This window comes from Pseudophryne corroboree, chromosome 4 (genome assembly GCF_028390025.1).
Source record: "Pseudophryne corroboree isolate aPseCor3 chromosome 4, aPseCor3.hap2, whole genome shotgun sequence".
Classification (NCBI taxonomy): domain Eukaryota; kingdom Metazoa; phylum Chordata; class Amphibia; order Anura; family Myobatrachidae; genus Pseudophryne; species Pseudophryne corroboree.
The window spans coordinates 39,822,714-39,839,641 of record NC_086447.1 but is presented as its reverse complement, the minus strand read 5'-3'; positions in this window follow the sequence as shown (position 1 = coordinate 39,839,641).

Sequence of the window (16,928 nt, the reverse complement as noted above, 5' to 3'; positions counted from 1 at the left end):
CACTTAGATGACAACTGTTGCACATGAAATTGATCAGTGTACGCCAGCAATATAATTTTGTCACCTTCAGTTGTTTTATTTATGCATAATTGAGGCACATTATGAGTGACAACGGTGCTAGGTGAGTTGCAGATACAACCACATAAATAACTGATTTTAGCAACATTTAATAGTTCTCATTTTCATTAATAATAATGTAATATTTCATTCTTGTAGTTTATGTAATAGTCATTTTGTATTAAGAAAACATTTTACATTTTTCTAATTTTTATCAAGAAAAATTGTTTAAAATATTTAATGTACAGTACTGTAGTTTTTAGTGAAAGGCATCATTTTGTAATCCAGAACGGTACATTTTCACTGGCTTTTGCTTTAGTAGAATTTATTTTCTCTTACAATAAAACTGAAGAAAATATTTTGATAACACATTTGTAAAAATCCATATTTAATTAAATTCTGAATTTCAAATATATAATTTTAATAAGCTACTGTATTGTGTGTAGCTACACCAGAACTACGTGTAATAACGACTGCATGGATAGAATCATTTTAAACTAAACACCTATTATTGTTGATTAACCAAACTCACTGAGTACTCAGCTCCATGTGTAGCGACAAGTCTTTCTTACCAGACTAGATGCACATCCTGTTACACTGTATCTATAGCAAAGGTATGCGAAGAAGAGAATTATGTTGAGAAACATGGATGATGTGATTAATATACTATGGGGCAGATTTAACAACCAGTGATATTCTTGTTATCACTAGTTACAAATGATAAATGGTTCTCCAGCCAATCAGCTGCTGTCATTTTTCAAAAACAGCCTGTAACATGGCAGTCAGGAGCTGATTGGTTACTACATTATCTCTTTCCAAGGTTTGTTGAATCTATCCTTTAACTTTGAATTGGAAAGAGGAAAGAATTACTGAGTGCCGGCTTTTTTAAGCTGCTTGATTCTCATCCCAAAATTGAAGACAGCAATTATAAATCCACCTGTTTTTGCATTTAATAGTTTTATTATTATCCTTTAATATTGTTATAGAAGGAACAATATTGATATTGTTACTGTTTTAAATTTAGGGGTCAAAATCACCAAGAATTGTCAACTTGCAAAAAAACAAACAAAACAAAAAACACTTAGTAAATCTAGTGCTACAGTAAGTCAGAACTCCACTCTTGGGGTCTATTTACTAAGTCTTGGAGATAGATAAAGTGGAGAGAGATAAAGTGCCCACCAACCAACCAACTAGCTCCTGTCATTTTTCAAACACAGCCTTTCACATGGCAGTTAGAAGCTTATTAGTGGGTACTTGATCTTCATCCAAGGCTTAGTAAATATACCCCCATGCACTTAGCTGTGACCTGTCTTAGCAGAAAAAATAAATTCTGCGGAAAGCAATACCTTTGTGTTGTCCGGACACTACTGTATGTAGAAAGTAATAAATAGGCACCAGATTTCCAATAAAATCGATCATAATGCAGTCAGCTTTATTACAGAGAGGGCTTTTGCTCATTACCCTACAATAGTGAAATGCGCACTGACCCTGGATAGTCTGGTAAAACAATGGACACTTGCTATAAAAGCTGCCATGAACTGTATGTCAGATGAGAAATAATCAGATGCCAATATACATTAAAGATTACAAACATGAGGAAAACCTCAGGGCAGAGATTGTGAATTGTTACAGTGATGTTATTTTATATACAGTAGCATTGTATATAATTCCCTGCCCAGTTCTGCACATGCAGAAGCATGAGTGTTACTCTAATTCCCAACATAGTAGAACAATCCGGCTGTGACATCAGAGACTTCGTTTTGAATAAATATGTATATTCTGCAAACAACCTCCCTAAGGAACGCCAAACGTAGAGCGCTTTCTTCTTCCAAGAAATAAACAATTTATCTGATGGACATTTATTATTTGTAATATGACAAAACAAAAAGGTAGAGAACTGTAAAAATAACATTCGAGTAAGAATTTTAAAGGAAATATTAATGTGATTTTTTTTTATTTTTTAAACATGATTTTTTTTTTATTGAAGTAAAACATAGTTGTCATGTAAATAGGGGTACAGAATAAAGAGAAAGGGGAAAGAAAAATATTAAGGACGCCAGAAACTATATCCACATTAAAAATACTGTAGAACTCAGTTAACCGGTTACTACTGTATACAGGGGGTCATTACGAGTTGATCGTAGCTGTGATAAATTTAGCACAGCTACGATCATGTTCCCAGACATGCGGGGGGATGCCCAGCACAGGGCTAGTCCGCCCCACATGTCTGTCCGGCTCCCCCTGCACAAGTACAAAAGCATCGCACATCGGCGATGCTTTTGTACGTGGTGAGTAACTCCCGGCCAGCGCAGCTCCTGCGGCTGGCCGAGAGTTGCTCGTCGCTGCCCATGGTTGCAGCGGCTGCATGTGGCGTCACGCAGCAGCTGCAGCCCGCCCCCCCTCACGGTCCGGCCACGCCTGCGTTGGCTGGACTGCACCCCCAAAATGGCGTCCTAACTGCCCCCTCCTGCCCATTGGCCGCCTCTGCCTGTCAATCAGGCAGAGGTGATCGCTAGGAAATGACGGCCTTTGGCCGGCATGTGCGGGCACACTGCAGCACCGGCGCATGCGCAATTAAGACCCGATCGCTGCGCTGCGAACAACTGCAGCTAGTGATCGGGTCGGAATGACCCCAATAAACAACATGAGTATACAAGACATTTCTAATACATGGAATAAATGAAATTCACAAATAATCACAGAGCAAGAGTTGGAGAGTGGAGTACAGAGAGGTCAACGGGAGTACAATAAATAGTGGAGTGACCCACTTTTTCCCTATATAGGGACAATTTAAACCACTTCATAAATATGGAAGTTGCAGAGGAAGAATACTTGACCTCGGCTATCTCAGACATAAAATATTTCTGAACCTTATTCTGGATAGTGAGCAAAGAGGTAATTTTGTAACTGAGCAATAGCGGCTTTAGTGATGATCAAAACATGCCCCAGTATATATCTATCACCTGCAGAAAGCTGATCTAGATATATATGAAATAGAGCCACAGCCGGGTTAGCCGGTATGTTCATTTCCAAAATCATATTTATCATGTGAAACACTTTTCTCCAAAGTGGCTTAAGACGGGGACCAAGTCCAGAATACATGATAGATATCGCCCGTTTCCGCGCATTGTCTCCAACATAATTTAGACACAGAAGGACAGATTTTATGTTGCTGTGCTGGAGTGAAGTAGGCCCTATAAACCAATTTAAAGAACATTTCAGAATGGTTAATACACTTAGAGATTTTGAAGAAAGAGATAGAGATAGTGTCCCATTCTATATCCATAAAGAATCTGGCCAAAGTTGTCTCCCATTGAACCTGAGATTTTAATTTAGCCTTTTTGAGAGATACCACCAAGAGATACCTCCCTTATGAGAAGATGCATAAAGTCAGACTTTAATGGAAGCAGGAAAAGTTGGTTTTCGGTGAGGTGAGGTCAGAAAGGACTGAAGCCAGCTTCTTAATTGTAAGAATCTAAAGAAGTCATGCTTCTGGATATTATACTGGTCTTATAATTGAGAGAAGGATATCAGATGATCTCTGATGAAAAGATCATGTATTGAATTTAAACCCCTAATAATCCAATGGTCCAGCGTTAAATTTGGGATTGTTAACATCAGAGATTTTATTGATAAAAAGGGAGACAGTAGAGTCACCTCATCACAAGTAGAAACCAATGTATGCCACACTTCTGTAGTAGTCTTAATTTATTTACAAGCACCCACCCATTTACGCGTAGGGAGATGCAGCATCCACAATAAATCAGGAAGAGCTAGCGGGAAGCAAGTACTGCTTTCTATAATGACCCATGGTTTTGGATTCTCAAGTACAATCCAGTCCCTAACTTGACTCAATAAACAAGAAAAATGGTATTTCTCAATATCAGGATAAGCAACTCCCATCAAGTTTAGATAAAGTCAGGATATTCTTTGCAATTTTAGGCTTAGATCCTTTCCAAATATATTAGTCAAAATATTATTAAAATTATTATGTAGAGATGTCATGAAACAGATACATAAATTTCGGCAGGAGAACCAGCCATGAGACCTCCTGCAACATCCATTCTCCAGTCAACCCATCAAATGCTTTCAAAAGGGAGCCATAATTGCAGTTGATTACATTATCCTTGCTTGCTAAATTAATCCCTAGATATTTTTGATTTTCATGGATTCAGTTAAATTGGGTATGGTTCCCAAAGTCTGGCATATAGCGGAGGTAGTGCCGATATTCAAAAAGGGGAGTAAAGCTAAACAGGGTAATTATAGACCAGTTAGTCTTACATCTATAGTGGGGAAAGTATTGGAAGGTATTCTAAGGGACAGTATTCAAAAATTCCTTGAAGCCAATAAGGTCATTAAAAGGAACCAACATGGATTTGTGAAGGACAGATTATGTCAAACCAATTTACTCTGCTTTTATGAAACAGTAAGTGCGTACCTTGATCAGGGTAAGGAGGTGGATGTAATCTTTTTAGACTTTGCCAAAGCTTTCGACACTGTACCACACATGCGACTTAACTATAAGATACATGAAATAGGGCTAGGGAGCACAATATGTACTTGGGTCAGTAATTGGTTAGATAATAAGGAGCAGCGCGTTGTGGTCAATGGATCATTTTCAAATTGGACTAAAGTACTAAGTGGTGTGCCACAAGGGTCTGTACTTGGACCACTTTTGTTCAACATTTTCATCAATGACCTAACAGTAGGTCTTGAGAGCATGGATCAATTTTTGCAGAAGATACCAAATTGTGTAAGGTTATAAATACGGAGGGGCAGTGGCGGAACAAGCAAGCGGTGGGCCCAGGTGCGACAAAATGCTTTGGGCCCCCCCATCCCATCCAAGTCCACCCCATGGGCAGTGCGCGCCGTAGGCGCGCGCAAAAATACATAGTGGCGTGGCTTCGTGGGGAAGGGGTGTGTCCACAAAATAATACCAATTCATAAAACGGTGCACAGTAGTCTCCATTCTTCAAATTACGCCGCACAGTAGCACCACTACACCAGGTAGAGACCCTTTTACACCTTACAGCGAACAGATTCCCCTTTTTACACATAACGGCAGACAGCGTGCACTTTTTACACATAACGGCAGACAGCGTGCCCTCGTTACACATAGCGGCAGACAGCGTGCACTTTTTACACATTACGGCAGACAGCATCCCCATTTTACACATTACGGCAGACAGCATACACTTTTTACACATAATGGCAGACAGCGTGCCCTCGTTACACATAGCGGCAGACAGCATCCCCTTTTTACACATTACGGCAGACAGCATACACTTTTTACACATAATGGCAGACAGCGTGCCCTCGTTACACATAGCGGCAGACAGCGTGCCCTCATTACACATAGCGGCAGACAGCGTGCACTTTTTACACATTACGGCAGACAGCATCCCCATTTTACACATTACGGCAGACAGCATACACTTTTTACACATAACGGCAGACAGCATCCCCATTTTACACATTACGGCAGACAGCATACACTTTTTACACATAACGGCAGACAGCGTGCCCTTTTTACACATTACGACAGGCAGATTCTACCTTTTTACACATAGCGGCAGGCAGATTCCCCATTTTTATACATAGCGGCAGGCAGATTCCCAATTTTTACACATTGCGGCAGGCTGATTCCCCCTTTTTACACATTGCGGCAGGCAGATTCCCCATTTTTACATTGCGGCAGGCAGATTCCCCCTTTTTACACATTGCGGCAGGCAGATTCCCCATTTTTATACATAGCGGCAGGCAGATTCCCCATTTTTATACATAGCGGCAGGCAGTCCCCCCTTTTTACACATTGCGGCAGGCTGATTCCCCCTTTTTACACATTGCGGCAGGCAGTCCCAACAAATAAAAAAAGAAAGAGAAAGAAAGAAAGAAAGAAAGAAAGAAAGAAAGAAAGAAAGAAAGAAAGAAAGAAAGAAAGAAAGAAAGAAAGAAAAATTATACTTACCCTCTCTCTTGGCTCAGGCTCCTTGTGCAGCTTCCCGGGCAGTAGAGAAGAAGGAGGAGGGAGGTGGAGGAGGGAGCCGCAGCAGCGCTGTGTTATTGGTGGAGGCGCTGCTGCTGCTGCCCCTCTGCTTCACTATAGGCTGTTCTCAGAGACAGCCTATAGTGAAGCAGAGGAGCAGCAGCAGCAGCGCCTCCACCAGTAACAAAGCGCTGCTGCGGCTCCCTCCTTCACCTCCGTCCTCCACCTTACCCCGTACCGCTGCAGTGCGCGCCGCTCCTCTCCTCTCTCTCCGGGCGGCTGTGCGCTGCGGGCAGCGGTTGCCCGCAGCGCACGGCGGCATGTAATGAGTCAGTTTGACTCATTACATGCTTGGGCCCCTGAACAGAGGCGGGCCCCAGTGCAACGCACTGCTTGCACTGCCGGTAGTTCCGCCTCTGCGGAGGGGGATGCTGAGTCTCTTCAGAACGACTTAACTAAATTGGAAGCATGGGCAGCCAAATGGAGAATGAGATTCAACACAGACAAATGTAAGGTAATGCACTGTGGTGGCAAGACCAAAAATAACACCTACATACTAAATGAGGTAATATTAGTGGATTCTGTACTGGAAAAAGACGTAGGTGTTCACATAGATAACAAATTAAGCAGCAGTACCCAGAGTAGGAGTGCAGCAAAGAAGGCTAATAAGATATTAGCATGCATAAAACAGGGAATTGATGCAAGGGACGAGAGTATTATACTCCCGTTATATAAATCACTAGTGAGGCCACGTCTTGAATACTGTGTGCAATTTTGGGCACCATATTACAAAAAGGATATCCTGGAGCTAGAAGAGGTTTAGAGGCGGGCGACCAAACTAATCAAGGGCATGGAGTAGCTGGAATACGAGGAAAGGCTTGCAAGACTAGGCATGTTTACATTGGAAAAGAGGAGAATAAGAGGGGACATGATCAACATCTACAAATATGTAAGGGGTCAATACACAACACAGAGCTTGTGAGGTACCTGTTTTTAATAAAATCAGCACAGAGGACACGTGGTCACTCGCTTAGGTTAGAGGAGAGGAGTTTCACTGAGGTGAAAAGGTTTTTTCACAGTAAGGACAATACGTGTTTGGACTTCCCTGCCTGAGAGAGTAGTAATGGACTCAGTCAACACCTTTAAGAATGGGTTAGATAAATTCCTATTGGATAAAGATATTCAAGGTTATGGTGCGTAGTCATGCATTATAGTTAATATAACTAGTCCTAACATAAAAATAACTAGTCCTATAATAAGACTGCATAGGATACCACAAATAGGTTGAACTCGATGGACAATTGTCTTTTTTCAACCTTAGTTACTATGTTACTATGTTACTATGTTTAATGAGCGCACCTGCCAATCATATTTATAAGAGTCTTTCAATCTAACCAACACTTCCAGAGGGATATTTAAAGCAAGAGCTTCCATTTTAGAGGTGTTCAATTTATAGTAAGAGGCATTAGAGTAGTTTTAGAGCACCTTATGTAACTCTGGCAATGAGGACTCTGAATATAAGAGACACAAGAGAATATCATCCGCAAACAAACTAATTTTATGAGATTGTCCTCCAGCCAAGGAAATTAAAAATATCAAATCCTGAGGAGACAGCCATTTACATATATTTTAGCAGAAGGTGTCGAGTACAGTACCAAAACAGAATCTAAAATCCTACCATTGAAGCCAAATTTTTCTAAGATTGCTTTCATAAACCCCCAGTGTAGCCTATCGGACGCCTATTCAGTGGTCAATGACAGCACTAAAAGAGGCTCTTTTCTTGACATACAATATTCTATGACATTAATCACCCTACGCGTATTATCCAGGGCCTGCCTGTTCAATACAAAACTCACTTGATCTTGTTTAATAAGTTATGGAAGAAGAGGACATAGGCAGTTAGCCACTAATTTGGCAAACAGCTTTACATATGAGCTAAGCAAGGCTATCGGCCTACAATTTTGGACTGAGATTTGACATTTCCCCAGCTTAGAGATAGTAATAATTTGGGCTTCCAACATTTCATTTGAAAAAAAAAACCATGACTTCGAAGCTTCAGTAAACATTGGCAAAAGCACCGGGGCCAACCTGTCTTTAAAGGTTTTATAAAAGTTAGTTGGATAGCCATCAAGGCCTGGAACTTTATCATGTGGCATGGAGTAAATAGCATTTTCCACTTCTTTCAGTGTCCAGGGGGCATTGAGAGACAGACAGGCCTCCGGTGGCAGTGAGGGGAGATCGAGATCACTCAAAATTTCTCTATTCCCAATATTTGTGGCTGAAAAGTTGAAAAATCATCTTTCAGATTGTAAAGCTTAGAGTAGTTGTATGCAAAGACATTAGCAATTGCTGCCGGATCAGAAACCTTCACACCCTTGTCCGAGTAGATATTGAGAACCTTCTCTTTGGCTCTCTAACCTCTAAATTTCCTTGCTAATAGTCTACTGGCTCGATTACCGAAAACATAAAATCTCTGGTTGAGCTTATTGAGATTCTGTTGCACTTCAGCTAAATTGAACTCATTCACAGTATCTCTTGCCTCAGATAAAGATTTAAGTATTGCCCTATCATGCGAGTTTGCTTTATATGCACTTGATAGTGATGCAACCTCCAATTCAGCCTGTTCAAATTTCTTCCTATAGTCTCTATTAAGCTTAGCCACAATCTGTATCGCAGAGCCTTGAACCACTGCTTTAACCACTTAACTGACGATTTATTTTGCCAAAAACCGCTCCGAAATTGTTTTTTTTATGAGTGAATTAAGTGAAGATATATACAAGAAATTGGCGCTCCACAATACATACACTATAAATGAGACTCAGACGGCCGCTCACCGGTTGTGGGCGGGCAGCCCCACCAATAGATCAAAAATAGAATAATGGAAAGGTTCATTAAGACTTATTATATGTATGTTTTTTCAGGGGTTGTATTGTAGTCATATTCACCATCATATATCTATATGATTTTTTATCTATTGATTAATGGGTCATTTTATGTATGAACATTTTTATTTCTGTTTATGTGTTTAATGAAACACTGTTTTATTCATTATAATAATAAATTTACTATATATACTCATTCAGCGCTCCCATTCTTTCAATTAGGTGAAGAACATGAATTGAACCCTATCCCATATGATTTTAGTAAAAAAAAAAAAAAAATTCTCTACAAACATCGAAACATCGATTGGTAACATCGCGACATCGCGGCTTTTCATTTTTGGACAGCCTCCAGGTATACAGGGGGGGTGTCTGGGGGCAGCTAGGGAGGGTTAATTTACACTCTCCAGTGGCCGCCATTGTCTGCAGCTGCTGGAGGTGGGAGATCCTGCCGTGCTGACCGATCAACAGTCGGCAGCACGGCAATCAGTGGGGGAGAGTGCAGGGAGGCAGAGGGACCTTCCAGTCTCTCTGACAGCAGCAGCGGAAGGAAGTTTCCCTTCCCCGCCGCTGCTAACACTATCTGACTGGTCGCATCCTGTGCCACCAGTCAGATAGAGCACTTGCAGGCATGGTCGCATCTGATGTGACCATGCCAGGCAAGTCGTTAAGACCACACCAAAAATTAAAAATAGACGAGCCCAATGCTGCCTGGGCCCAAGATTAGAACTGGCTGTCCAACCACTAAACCGACCAGTATTGATCATTTCGGGGCCTCCGTAGTGGCAAAACACTGACGGGCCTGGCTGTGCCTCTATGGCTGCACACCTGGAGACTGCTCAGGGCACACTAGTGCGCCACGGCACAGTGGTTGAAAAACACTGTTCTAGAGACTGACTCAGGAACACCTCACATTTTTATATTGTTACGTCTGGACTTGTCTTCTAAATCAGAGATCTTATCTTTGAGATCCATAACGTCTGTTTGCAACCCCTCATGAGACGAGATCAAATCATTATGCAAACTTACAACCTCTCCCATCTTGGACTCTAAATGATAAGTGCATCTCCCAAGCTCATCAATAGACTTCTGACAATCTTGCATAGTAGCACGAAATTCCGCAGTCACTTCTTCTTTGAACTGTGATAAGAGATACTTCATAGAACCAACAGTGAGGGCAGCATTATCATCAATAGAATCAGCAACCTTATCTGCAGCACAGGAAGCCGAAGTACGTAGCTTAGGAGAGACAGCTGCAAGATTCTTCTTAGACAAAGACCCCCAGCTTCCTTAGGTTTAGCTGCTTGAGGAGATGGTTTAAAAGAGGCCACTTGTGAGACTGTTTTAGCGATTTTTTGGGAGTCATTATGTAGCAGACGAAAAGATAGTATAGCCGAGAAAAAAGGAAAAGAAAAAGGACATTAACTATATCAATCAAGTAAGGCTCCACGAAAATTATGTAGCATTATATCATTCCACGACGCCCCATTGCAGATGGCGGATCCAATGTCAGATGAGCTAAGGCATAATTGTCCTCATTCTGCTGCACAGCTCTGGAATGAAGCAATAATCACTAAAATTGCTCTGTCAGGCCACTAGATGGCACACCCAGACTGGCTCATATCTAAGAGCGGGGTTCAAAAACAATATAATGTGAGTAATAAATCCACAAAAATAACTCCACTGAATTAATAGTTCTAGAAGGATGACACACCAGTGCAAGATATACAATTGTGAGGTATGAGATCAGAAGGCAGCAGCCTTGGTCAGAGCCTGTATTATAGAGATGAGGCAGGGTGAGAGCAGCACAGAAGTAGGGTGGGGTATTTCCACTCCAATAGGGCAATCCCCAGGTGTACATTCAGGGTGTTTCTATTACAGGGAGCAGCAATAGACTGGTACTGTAGTGAGTTCCCAGGCAGAGGAATTATGATGCTCAGCACAAGTCAGCTGTACACAGGGACCAGGGGCGCTTTAAGAGAGGAGGAGGCCTGTGTTCAGTCTCCTCCGTTCAGGCCCCCTCCTCTCTGCCCGGAGCGCTGTAGAGTCTGAGCACTAGAGGGCTCAGACTCTACTGCACATACGCAGATCTCTGGGAAAATGGTGCGGTGGCCATTTTCCCTGAGCGTTCTCTACTGCGCATGCGCAGAACTCAGTGAAAATGGCCACTGAACTATTTTCACAGTGTTCTAACAGCGCTGCAGATGCCAGCGCTGGACTTCGGAGGGGTGAGTATTTTAAAAATGGGTGGAGAGTGTGCAGAAGGGGCCCCCTCTGGACTCACGGGCCCATGTGCACCGCACACATTGCACTAATTATAGAAACGACAGTGTATATAATTGTACAGAAAAATGGCATGTCACTATTTATCCACCTTACAGTACTAAGGGAAAAGAAGAGGTTTCATTCTTGATCTCCAATATACCTTCACCACAGGACAGCAAACAAAAGTGTTCAGATGAAATTAACTGAGTAGTATAAAGATTCAAATAACTCACACATTGCTCAAATAGCATTCTACATTCACATTCAGGCCCGTCATCAGGGGGTGCTGCGGGCACAGCAAAGAGAGGGCCCAGGCCTCTCATGCCGTTGTCCACCCATCGCGATGCTGCGCCCACTTTTCATTACCGAATTCTGGCATTGTCACAGGAGGGGGAGAGGACGTTGCAAGCTTCTATTGTAAACATCCCTCCAAAAATGGCGACCACCTCAGAGGAGACAGTTATTAAAGCAACTAGAGGAGACGCCTCCTCTGAGGCGGCGGCCATTTTGGCAGGGACTTTTCAATAGAAGCTTGCAGCGTACTCTCCCCCTCCTGTGACAGTGCCAGATCTTGGTCATGAAAAGGGGGTGGAGTTACATGAAATGGAGGGGGGCGGATCTATATGGGACTAGGCTGCTACCACATCTGCTACAGCTCTGGCCAAAAGAAAAACACGGGCAATGGCTGCCTCGTTACATCGGGCGCTAATAAATTAATTAAAGAAAACACCTGATATATAGTAATTAATATAAAAGCAGCTCCTACAGGGCAACTGGATGCCTAAGACAAAAAATGTATACTTAATGTTCTATAGAAAACATTTAAGGTGCGCTGATATCCAATAAAAAATCTTTTAATATTAGAAACAGTGGAAAACCACTTATGATGATTGGTTTATGAATTAAAAACATAAGCAGTGCAAGTGCATATACATGTATAAGAAATCACATTCACAGTAAAAATAAGTTTAGATTAACTGCAGTTGGCCTTTATGCCAATTATTTTGGTATTTCAGTCCACAGTCATAGATAAGGCTGGTGGCATCCGTACTGATACAGGGGTAAGTAAAATGTCTCCACAAGGTAATTGGGATTTACTAATGGATTTATGCAAAGGGGTTGTTATATTTGTAGTATGCTGTTGCTCACCCCTGGCATTAGGATCCGGTTTCTCACTCGTAATTGTAGAAGCTGAATCCCGTCAATAGCAAGTAGCGGAGGTGGTTCTCGGCAGTCGACAGCATCTGTTGCGGGTTACCCGGCAAAAGGAATACCCGAGATTAGGCAGCACCTCAGCAGAACGGGACTTTTCCAAGCACAGCAACAAGAGTTGAGCAGGAATGGATCCAATAAGCGTGATGGGAAGAGACCGTACTAATCCCTCAGTAACAGTAACGGATGATCCGTGGAAATCTCCAGCAGTGGACAAGCAGTTAGAATGACCTTCTACGCGTTTCTCCACCCACGATATCGGCGGTTTCCTCAGGAAGTGTGTATACCCATTTTGGCAGGTGTGGATGTATTTAAGTAGATATCAGCCAACCAGCTTTAGAGTCTGTTTATTCACACCTGGAGATTGTAATTGGGTTTCACACTATGTTGGGTCGTTTGCACAGATTGAATTAATTACTTTTGTTCAGGTGTAGACATTGTATAGATTCCAAATAAAATAGAGAAATATATATATATATAAACTAGAGCAACAAAAATGATAGAACTAGGTATAAATATGAACATTATATTGTCGCTGTCGGCAAAAGGTGTCGAAAAATGTGCATAGGTGGTCTAATGAATATATATATATGATTTGCTAAGTACAGAATAAATTTAGCGCTCTCACATTATAGATTGTATTAAATTTCATATGGGGGATCAAAGTACATTGACTCATTAATAATTTTAGTGCATCATGGTTGAATTTTACTTTTTTACTTTATAGTAATCAACATTGTTTCGTCACCCTTATATCGAAAAACGACTAATAAAATAGATATGGCATCCCAGAGTTTAGACATATAAGAAACTTATACAATTCTCATGGCTACAATAGCCCAGTGGATAGAGAGAGAGACTACAGTCAGAAGGTCACCGGTTCAAGACCGAAGCCAGAGCTGATACTCTCACATTTTATTTTCTAGTTTTTTATTATTACATATTTATATGAGTGAGGTGAGTATCTATTGTTATAGGCAGGAAAGAATTATTATACCGACTTCTATTGATAGGGTAGAAAACTGCTCAACTTAAAACCAGAGCTGCACAAACTAGGGAAAAAGGTAATCTATAAAGAAGAGAGGCATATTGTTCATAAACAGCAACAGTTTACAGCTCGTGCCCTATTGAGTGCTATCATTTAGCATAATAAGGATTCGGAAGTAAGGCTATAAGGATAATGATGAAGACAGTGTTAGTAATGATAACAGTATAATATTAAATATGAAAGAAAATCGATAGGAGAGAAAATTGATTTTCATTGGAGAGGAAGATCGTACCTATCCTGATAGGGAAGAGTAAATTATATTATAGGGAACTAGAGCCAACCCACAGAGTAGATATCTCCAATGAAAATCAATTTTCTCTCCTATCGATTTTCTTTCATATTTAATATTATACTGTTATCATTACTAACACTGTTTTCATCATTATCCTTATAGCCTTACTTCCGAATCCTAATTATGCTAAATGATAGCGCACAATAGGGCACGAGCTGTAAACTGTTGCTGTTTATGAACAATATGCCTCTCTTCTTTATAGATGACCTTTTTCCCTAGTCTGTGCGGCTCTGGTTTTAAGTTGAGCAGTTTTCTACCCTATCAATAGAAGTCGGCATAATAATTCTTTCCTGCCTATAACAATAGATACTCACCTCACTCATATAAATATGTAATAATAAAAAACTAGAAAATAAAATCTGAGGGTATCATCTCTGGCTTCGGTCTTGAACCGGTGACCTTCTGACCATAGTCTGTCTCTCTATCCACTGGGCTATTGTAGCCAAGAGAATTGCATAAGTTTCCTATATGTCTAAACTCCGGGATGCCATATCTATATTATTAGTCGTTTTTCGATATAAGGGTGACGAAACAATGTTGATTACTATAAAGTAAAAAAGTAAAATTCAACCATGATGCACTAAAATTATTAATGAGTCAATGTACTTTGATCCCCCATATGAAATTTACTACAATCTATAATGTGGGAGCGCTAAGTTTATTCTGTACTTAGCAAATCATATATATATATTCATTAGACCACCTATGCACCTTCTTCGACACCTTTTGCCGACAGCGACAATATAATGTTCATATTTATACCTATTTCTATCATTTTTGTTGCTCTAGTTTATATATATATTTCTCTATATTATTTGGAATCTATATAATGTCTACACCTGAACAAAAGTAATTAATTCAATCTGTGCAAACGACCCAACATAGTGTGAAACCCAATTACAATCTCCAGGTGTGAATAAACAGACTCTAAAGCTGGTTGGCTGATATCTACTTAAATTCATCCACACCTGCCAAAATGGGCTCACACTTCTCGATTTTCAGGTCATCCAAGTGATCACAAGACATTAGAATTTCTGCAAAGATCCTATTGGTGACACACACTGAAAGCAGATGTGACATCTTTCATTTCCTCCTGCGTTAATTGTGTCCAACACAAGGTTTCTCGGCAACTTCCGGCTGGGAAGTTATTGCCTCTTTCTGTACCACTTCAACTGTGGTCCCATTTATCAATGAACTTCATAACAGATTTACCATCTTCTAGAGGCTATACTACAATCTGGGTGGTGATTGATCGATTCTCCAAAATGGCCCACTTTGTACTATTGAAGAAGTTACCAACAGCATCTGAATTAGCACATTATTTCATTACCAAGATTTTCAGGCTTCACGGTCTTCCCACCGAGATAGTGTCTGATCGAGGGGTGCAATTTATAGCGAAGTTCTGGAAATCCCTTTGTGCAGCCTTGCAAATCAGATTGCAGTACTCCACAACCTATCATTCACAGTCCAACGGTTCCACGTAACGAGTTAATCAAGATTTGGAGACCTTTTTACGCATTCACCTTTCCACTTCTCAGGATGATTGGGTAGAACATTTCCCTTGGGCTAAGATCACCCATAACAGTACTTACCATTCTTCTACTGGGCTCACGCCGTTCCTCATTGTTTATGGAGCTCATCCTAAGGTTCCAGCATATCAAAGTCTACCAGCACTTGACCTAGCAGCAGTTGAGACTTCCCTAAAGTGTTTCTTGAACATTTGGAATCGAGTTCATAACAATCTTCAAAAGTCATACCTTCTTTACAAGATAGGAAACGAAGAACAATCCCTAGTCTTAAGGTAGGAGACCAAGTCTGGCTTTCTATGAGGAACTTGCGCTTACAAGTACCTTCGATGACGTTTGCGCCCCCCCCCCCCCCCCGCTTTATAGGTCATTTTCCAATTGTGGGAATAATTGATCCAGTGGCCTATAAACTCACTTTCCATGTTTCCTTGTTAAAACCGTTAATTTTGAACCGATTCCGGAGACTGTTACCATGACCACCTAAAGTACTCACCCAAAGTGGAACAAAGTTTGAGGTCAAAAAAGTAGTAGACACCTGAATTCGTTATGGTCGATTACAGTACTTATTGGACTGGAATGGATATGGACCGGAGGAACGGTCCTGGGAGTACGCATCGGATGTTCATGCCCCAGCATCAGTTCACAAATTTCATTCTGAACACCCAGAGAAACCTAAATTGTGTCCGGGCTACTCTAAAAAGGGGGGTAATGTCATGGTCCAGCGGGAGAATGTGCAGGGGAGCTGGCTCTTACCTGCCTGGTCCCTCTGGAGGGTCCAGCGGGCAGAGGTGTGGGCTGCTGGCATCTGGCGGGGTGCGCCGGGAGGTCGGTCTAGGGCTCTGTGGACTGGCAGCGTGTTCCTCCGGTGGGTTGAGCAGTGCTGCTGTGGAGCCAGGGCTTCAGTGATCAGGCTGGACTGTGTTCCCGGTGCCGGGTTCTGGCAGCGCCATCTTGGATGAGGGCAAAAAGCCTGTATTGCCCACACTTCGCCTATTTATCACATTCCTGTGACCAATTAGGTTTGAGCAGCTCCAATAAGACAGGAAGGCCTGGAGGAGTGAATTTGCCAATTGAACGTCTTTCACAGTATCTGTGAAACTAGTTCTCTGTGCTCCCACAGCATCTCCAGTGTTCGGTTTCTGTTAGTCGCAAACTATCCAAGCCTCGTGTTGCAGTTCTAGGCAGTCTGCCGACTCTGTCCCCGTGACCTACCTGGCTACCTGTTTCCGACGCCGCAGTAACCAGCCTTAGGGATCTCTCCATTAAGCTCTGGGTCATTGTACCGGAAACTCCAGCCAACCGCTAAACCATCAGTCGTGTCTCTACTCAACTGTCTTTAGTGAACCTGTTAAACTTCTCCGTAATAAATGCGCAAGACCTTCATCTGTCCTGCTCGTTTGTTATTTAGAGATTCAGGTGCTCCAGAGTCATCTTCCCCAAATCCGTAATCACATATAAAGAGAATTAGAAAGGCGGTTGTTGAGTTGGGTGCACAATATCTATTTGTTGGATTGATTATCAAAATAAAACGTAGCTTTTATTGCTTATATTAATATTAAAAGGGTCCTTATAGTGGGACACATACAGCAAAATATAGAGTTTAAAAACATAACATATACAAACATATAAGTGATATAGAAAGAAAAGTTGTGTAAGACAGATT